Below are 8,139 nucleotides of genomic sequence, written 5' to 3'. Positions count from 1 at the left end.
GAAAAATCTACGTGGAATCAGCTGTGCAGACCTCATGTGTGACAAAGTCTTTTTCAAAAGTTACTCCAGTGTTAATTCTGTTCAGGATGCGTCGAACGCGTGTAATGTCTATCCGGCTGATGGTGCAAAACTTTTCCAAATCAAATCGTTTGCACCGGATTTCAATGAACAATCGGCGTTGGCGGTGGTCAAACAAGCGTTGGTGGTTTAATTCCGCGGTGTGTGTGTTTTTTATCTCTTTTAATTCGTTTGACTGTTTTATGCGGAAAATCCCACACCTACGTGAGAAGCAAGCAAGCAAAAAAAACGTTTGATAATCTGGTTTTACGAAAAACGTGTTCCTGAATCAAAAGCCAACAATTTGATGGACATTATCAATTACCTCAAAGGGGTGGGGGAGCGGGGAATGAAGGGGGAAATTTAATTTACAGAACTAATGTTTGCTCTTGTTGAATGAAGGTACACTTTGTTGGCTCGAAAAAGTTGTAAACCGTTGCACTTTATTTCGACCCAAAACAACAACCCGCGGGTAATTCGAACCTGGCACTTTTGCCATTTGAAACGTCTGCCAAATCCTGAAGCTGAAGTCGGCAGATTTTACGCGCGAAACTGAATGAAGCAAATAAGTGTGAAATTTGGATTGTGGTTCTCCGCAGGGGGAGGGGGGGGGTAGGAGGAAAGGTAGCAGATTAAAGCAAATTGACCACGGTTGTCGGATTATTTCACGTGGTGGCCAAACATTTGCACTAACAGGGGCGGAAAGTTTGAACATTCAGATCAATATCTGGTTTATGTGTAGACTTGTTGGTTGCAGAACCATTGGATTCTCGAGTTTTGAAATATTTTATAATCTAGGTGCAATTTTTATTTTTTAAATGAAAAGATTTTTGAAAATTTTTAGTTTTTAGTTTAGTTTAGTTTTTAGTTTTTTGTTTTTTGTTTTTTGTTTTTTGTTTTTTGTTTTTTGTTTTTTGTTTTTTGTTTTTTGTTTTTTGTTTTTTGTTTTTTGTTTTTTGTTTTTTGTTTTTTGTTTTTTGTTTTTTGTTTTTTGTTTTTTGTTTTTTGTTTTTAGTTTTTTGTTTTTTGTTTTTTGTTTTTTGTTTTTTGTTTTTTGTTTTTTGTTTTTTGTTTTTTGTTTTTTGTTTTTTGTTTTTTGTTTTTTGTTTTTTGTTTTTTGTTTTTTGTTTTTTGTTTTTTGTTTTTTGTTTTTTGTTTTTTGTTTTTTGTTTTTTGTTTTTTGTTTTTTGTTTTTTGTTTTTTGTTTTTTGTTTTTTGTTTTTAGTTTTTAGTTTTTTGTTTTTTGTTTTTTGTTTTTTGTTTTTTGTTTTTTGTTTTTTGTTTTTTGTTTTTTGTTTTTTGTTTTTTGTTTTTTGTTTTTTGTTTTTTGTTTTTTGTTTTTTGTTTTTTGTTTTTTGTTTTTTGTTTTTTGTTTTTTGTTTTTTGTTTTTTGTTTTTTGTTTTTTGTTTTTTGTTTTCTGTTTTTTGTTTTTTGTTTTTTGTTTTTTGTTTTTTTGTTTTTTGTTTTTTGTTTTTTGTTTTTTGTTTTTTGTTTTTTGTTTTTTGTTTTTGTTTTTTGTTTTTTGTTTTTTGTTTTTTGTTTTTTGTTTTTTGTTTTTTGTTTTTTGTTTTTTGTTTTTTGTTTTTTGTTTTTTGTTTTTTGTTTTTTGTTTTTTGTTTTTTGTTTTTTGTTTTTTGTTTTTTGTTTTTTGTTTTTTGTTTTTTGTTTTTTGTTTTTTGTTTTTTGTTTTTTGTTTTTTGTTTTTTGTTTTTTGTTTTTTGTTTTTTGTTTTTTGTTTTTTTGTTTTTTGTTTTTTGTTTTTTGTTTTTTGTTTTTTGTTTTTTGTTTTTTGTTTTTTGTTTTTTGTTTTTTGTTTTTTGTTTTTTGTTTTTTGTTTTTTGTTTTTTGTTTTTTGTTTTTTGTTTTTTGTTTTTTGTTTTTTGTTTTTTGTTTTTTGTTTTTTGTTTTTTGTTTTTTGTTTTTTGTTTTTTGTTTTTTGTTTTTTGTTTTTTGTTTTTTGTTTTTTGTTTTTTGTTTTTTGTTTTTTGTTTTTTGTTTTTTGTTTTTTGTTTTTTGTTTTCATCGGTTTAATGATCTACTTATTGACCCCAAAAACTCGTAAAATATCCCCCAAAATTACATAACCCATCGTCCGTGAATCAGAATTTCCTCTCCGCCCAGCATCGTGGCGTGTTTAATTTTTGTTTATTTTTGCAACCATGCAACACGACGCGCAATCGTGCGAAATGTGAACCAAACGTGCCGAAATTTAGCCGTCATGTCATAAATTTTGTCTGCAAATTTGGAGTCGAGGGTGTTCATATATCCAACGGACATGGACCAAAACGTGCTTCCAACCGTGGACAGAGTTTTTTTTTTATTATTTTTGAATTTTTTTGTTGTTCAACAATAAAGAATAAATATCTGATTTTTGTACAAAGTTTAAATAAGTCTTTTTCAAAAGTTACTGTGTGTGTGTGTGGTCCAATCCAATACCCGCTGGCCGGCAGCGAAATTATGGGAAAGTATAATTTGTATCAGACTTGGGTTATGCTGATACAGATTATCTCAGTCCCGGGTATTAGGTGGTGACAGCCCTCGCGCTGCTTCCAACGACCCATTTCAGAATGACAGAGCTCCTTGCGGTCCAATTCCGAGGTCGCTGGGCATTGTTCGGCCCCGCCTAAACATAGAAGCAAGCATCTGAAGGAAACTCGATCTATATTTAGACTTCCAATCCCCTCAGGCAAATCAGGGATCAGCGCGTATTTAATAATATGAGAAGAAGAGATAACATGTTTCAACACTACGGATCAATTCACTGCTAGAGTGTAAACCTTCTGATGGCCAACTGCTTAGCGTCCCAGACCACCACCAATCCAAAGGTGTGAGTTCGAATCTCACCTGATTCATTTTAGTTTTTATTCATATTCAAATTCCTGATTCCAAATTTCAAAGGTACCGACCGGGATTTGATCCCTGAACCTTCTGCTTGGGAGACAGAAGCCGTAACCATTAAGCCACGGAGCCGGTTGAATGGGACGTGGTTCTCTGTATGGCTTTTTGCGAGATGAGAGCAGAGGACAACAATCATCTCAACGTTTCCACTCTACCCGGGCTAACGACCGGCAGTTCCAGTTCACGATGATTTCCCTTCATATGTTAAAAACCACTTATGATTTTGGCACATATTCCGTTTGTCAGCGTTTCCTGTCATTACTGGCGGGAAAAATCTACGTGGAATCAGCTGTGCAGACCTCATGTGTGACAAAGTCTTTTTCAAAAGTTACTCCAGTGTTAATTCTGTTCAGGATGCGTCGAACGCGTGTAATGTCTATCCGGCTGATGGTGCAAAACTTTTCCAAATCAAATCGTTTGCACCGGATTTCAATGAACAATCGGCGTTGGCGGTGGTCAAACAAGCGTTGGTGGTTTAATTCCGCGGTGTGTGTGTTTTTTATCTCTTTTAATTCGTTTGACTGTTTTATGCGGAAAATCCCACACCTACGTGAGAAGCAAGCAAGCAAAAAAAACGTTTGATAATCTGGTTTTACGAAAAACGTGTTCCTGAATCAAAAGCCAACAATTTGATGGACATTATCAATTACCTCAAAGGGGTGGGGGAGCGGGGAATGAAGGGGGAAATTTAATTTACAGAACTAATGTTTGCTCTTGTTGAATGAAGGTACACTTTGTTGGCTCGAAAAAGTTGTAAACCGTTGCACTTTATTTCGACCCAAAACAACAACCCGCGGGTAATTCGAACCTGGCACTTTTGCCATTTGAAACGTCTGCCAAATCCTGAAGCTGAAGTCGGCAGATTTTACGCGCGAAACTGAATGAAGCAAATAAGTGTGAAATTTGGATTGTGGTTCTCCGCAGGGGGAGGGGGGGGGTAGGAGGAAAGGTAGCAGATTAAAGCAAATTGACCACGGTTGTCGGATTATTTCACGTGGTGGCCAAACATTTGCACTAACAGGGGCGGAAAGTTTGAACATTCAGATCAATATCTGGTTTATGTGTAGACTTGTTGGTTGCAGAACCATTGGATTCTCGAGTTTTGAAATATTTTATAATCTAGGTGCAATTTTTATTTTTTAAATGAAAAGATTTTTGAAAATTTTTAGTTTTTAGTTTAGTTTAGTTTTTAGTTTTTTGTTTTTTGTTTTTTGTTTTTTGTTTTTTGTTTTTTGTTTTTTGTTTTTTGTTTTTTGTTTTTTGTTTTTTGTTTTTTGTTTTTTGTTTTTTGTTTTTTGTTTTTTGTTTTTTGTTTTTTGTTTTTTGTTTTTTGTTTTTTGTTTTTTGTTTTTTGTTTTTTGTTTTTTGTTTTTTGTTTTTTGTTTTTTTGTTTTTTGTTTTTTGTTTTTTGTTTTTTGTTTTTTGTTTTTTGTTTTTTGTTTTTTGTTTTTTGTTTTTTGTTTTTTGTTTTTTGTTTTTTGTTTTTTGTTTTTTGTTTTTTGTTTTTTGTTTTTTGTTTTTTGTTTTTTGTTTTTTGTTTTTTGTTTTTTGTTTTTTGTTTTTAGTTTTTAGTTTTTTGTTTTTTGTTTTTTGTTTTTTGTTTTTTGTTTTTTGTTTTTTGTTTTTTGTTTTTTGTTTTTTGTTTTTTGTTTTTTGTTTTTTGTTTTTTGTTTTTTGTTTTTTGTTTTTTGTTTTTTGTTTTTTGTTTTTTGTTTTTTGTTTTTTGTTTTTTGTTTTTTGTTTTTTGTTTTTGTTTTTTGTTTTTTGTTTTTTGTTTTTTGTTTTTTGTTTTTTTGTTTTTTGTTTTTTGTTTTTTGTTTTTTGTTTTTTGTTTTTTGTTTTTTGTTTTTTGTTTTTTGTTTTTTGTTTTTTGTTTTTTGTTTTTTGTTTTTTGTTTTTTGTTTTTTGTTTTTTGTTTTTTGTTTTTTGTTTTTTGTTTTTTGTTTTTTGTTTTTTGTTTTTTGTTTTTTGTTTTTTGTTTTTTGTTTTTTGTTTTTTGTTTTTTGTTTTTTGTTTTTTGTTTTTTGTTTTTTGTTTTTTGTTTTTTGTTTTTTTGTTTTTTGTTTTTTGTTTTTTGTTTTTTGTTTTTTGTTTTTTGTTTTTTGTTTTTTGTTTTTTGTTTTTTGTTTTTTGTTTTTTGTTTTTTGTTTTTTGTTTTTTGTTTTTTGTTTTTTGTTTTTTGTTTTTTGTTTTTTGTTTTTTGTTTTTTGTTTTTTGTTTTTTGTTTTTTGTTTTTTGTTTTTTGTTTTTTGTTTTTTGTTTTTTGTTTTTTGTTTTTTGTTTTTTGTTTTTTGTTTTTTGTTTTTTGTTTTTTGTTTTTTGTTTTTTGTTTTTTGTTTTTTGTTTTTTGTTTTTTGTTTTCATCGGTTTAATGATCTACTTATTGACCCCAAAAACTCGTAAAATATCCCCCAAAATTACATAACCCATCGTCCGTGAATCAGAATTTCCTCTCCGCCCAGCATCGTGGCGTGTTTAATTTTTGTTTATTTTTGCAACCATGCAACACGACGCGCAATCGTGCGAAATGTGAACCAAACGTGCCGAAATTTAGCCGTCATGTCATAAATTTTGTCTGCAAATTTGGAGTCGAGGGTGTTCATATATCCAACGGACATGGACCAAAACGTGCTTCCAACCGTGGACAGAGTTTTTTTTTTATTATTTTTGAATTTTTTTGTTGTTCAACAATAAAGAATAAATATCTGATTTTTGTACAAAGTTTAAATAAGTCTTTTTCAAAAGTTACTGTGTGTGTGTGTGTGGTCCAATCCAATACCCGCTGGCCGGCAGCGAAATTATGGGAAAGTATAATTTGTATCAGACTTGGGTTATGCTGATACAGATTATCTCAGTCCCGGGTATTAGGTGGTGACAGCCCTCGCGCTGCTTCCAACGACCCATTTCAGAATGACAGAGCTCCTTGCGGTCCAATTCCGAGGTCGCTGGGCATTGTTCGGCCCCGCCTAAACATAGAAGCAAGCATCTGAAGGAAACTCGATCTATATTTAGACTTCCAATCCCCTCAGGCAAATCAGGGATCAGCGCGTATTTAATAATATGAGAAGAAGAGATAACATGTTTCAACACTACGGATCAATTCACTGCTAGAGTGTAAACCTTCTGATGGCCAACTGCTTAGCGTCCCAGACCACCACCAATCCAAAGGTGTGAGTTCGAATCTCACCTGATTCATTTTAGTTTTTATTCATATTCAAATTCCTGATTCCAAATTTCAAAGGTACCGACCGGGATTTGATCCCTGAACCTTCTGCTTGGGAGACAGAAGCCGTAACCATTAAGCCACGGAGCCGGTTGAATGGGACGTGGTTCTCTGTATGGCTTTTTGCGAGATGAGAGCAGAGGACAACAATCATCTCAACGTTTCCACTCTACCCGGGCTAACGACCGGCAGTTCCAGTTCACGATGATTTCCCTTCATATGTTAAAAACCACTTATGATTTTGGCACATATTCCGTTTGTCAGCGTTTCCTGTCATTACTGGCGGGAAAAATCTACGTGGAATCAGCTGTGCAGACCTCATGTGTGACAAAGTCTTTTTCAAAAGTTACTCCAGTGTTAATTCTGTTCAGGATGCGTCGAACGCGTGTAATGTCTATCCGGCTGATGGTGCAAAACTTTTCCAAATCAAATCGTTTGCACCGGATTTCAATGAACAATCGGCGTTGGCGGTGGTCAAACAAGCGTTGGTGGTTTAATTCCGCGGTGTGTGTGTTTTTTATCTCTTTTAATTCGTTTGACTGTTTTATGCGGAAAATCCCACACCTACGTGAGAAGCAAGCAAGCAAAAAAAACGTTTGATAATCTGGTTTTACGAAAAACGTGTTCCTGAATCAAAAGCCAACAATTTGATGGACATTATCAATTACCTCAAAGGGGTGGGGGAGCGGGGAATGAAGGGGGAAATTTAATTTACAGAACTAATGTTTGCTCTTGTTGAATGAAGGTACACTTTGTTGGCTCGAAAAAGTTGTAAACCGTTGCACTTTATTTCGACCCAAAACAACAACCCGCGGGTAATTCGAACCTGGCACTTTTGCCATTTGAAACGTCTGCCAAATCCTGAAGCTGAAGTCGGCAGATTTTACGCGCGAAACTGAATGAAGCAAATAAGTGTGAAATTTGGATTGTGGTTCTCCGCAGGGGGAGGGGGGGGGGTAGGAGGAAAGGTAGCAGATTAAAGCAAATTGACCACGGTTGTCGGATTATTTCACGTGGTGGCCAAACATTTGCACTAACAGGGGCGGAAAGTTTGAACATTCAGATCAATATCTGGTTTATGTGTAGACTTGTTGGTTGCAGAACCATTGGATTCTCGAGTTTTGAAATATTTTATAATCTAGGTGCAATTTTTATTTTTTAAATGAAAAGATTTTTGAAAATTTTCTATCGTTTATTAAATTAAAGTGTTCTATTCGCACAATTTAAAGTTAATTTTCTAAAACAAACCTGGAAATTGAAGGGTCACCTCCGCGAGTTTAGAATTCCTGACGGCAAAGTGTAAATCAAATCAAAACAAGTTAGCGCACAACTGTAAGCCCCCTCCGGAATTGCTTTGGAGTCTAAAGCTAATTGAATTTATGTGTATCAAGAAATAGCATCGAGGCGCCCCCAATCGCGCCGCAACCATATGCTGCATCAGTTCAATTTACTAATTGGGCTTTGTTTTCGTTTCACCTGCCCTGAGTTTGTGTCACTGTGATTTCGAGTTAGCGCGCCGTGATTTATGCAAATTTTAATTACATTTCCTTTTAAAGGATGACGCGCGAGCCAGACTTCACTTATCTTGGATCAAACATGGATGGAATTCGAGGTTAGCTATATCACATCACAGCCATCAGACAACGGTAGAATCGTGTAAAAACGGATCGTTGTCCCCCTATTGTCAAGTTTGATTGTTATTAGAGGGGACTGATTGGCATCTCTTCCCCTCTGATGGATGCGGATTAAACATGTCAATTAGATGAGTCCTGAGCTCTTGATTGACGATTAATGGCTGTAACGTTGACATCGATAATGTACTCGTGGAAATTGCTAATCAGATTACAGTCTGTGATTTGAGTATTCATTGGAATGTTCATTGAATTTGAAATGTAAATGCACAATCTGTTTAAGCATAATTTAATTATCAAGTTTAAAAAAAAAATCAAAAGCAATAATT

Source organism: Culex pipiens, chromosome 3 (assembly GCF_016801865.2).
Source record: "Culex pipiens pallens isolate TS chromosome 3, TS_CPP_V2, whole genome shotgun sequence".
NCBI lineage: Eukaryota > Metazoa > Arthropoda > Insecta > Diptera > Culicidae > Culex > Culex pipiens.
Note: the sequence above shows the minus strand (reverse complement) of the source record.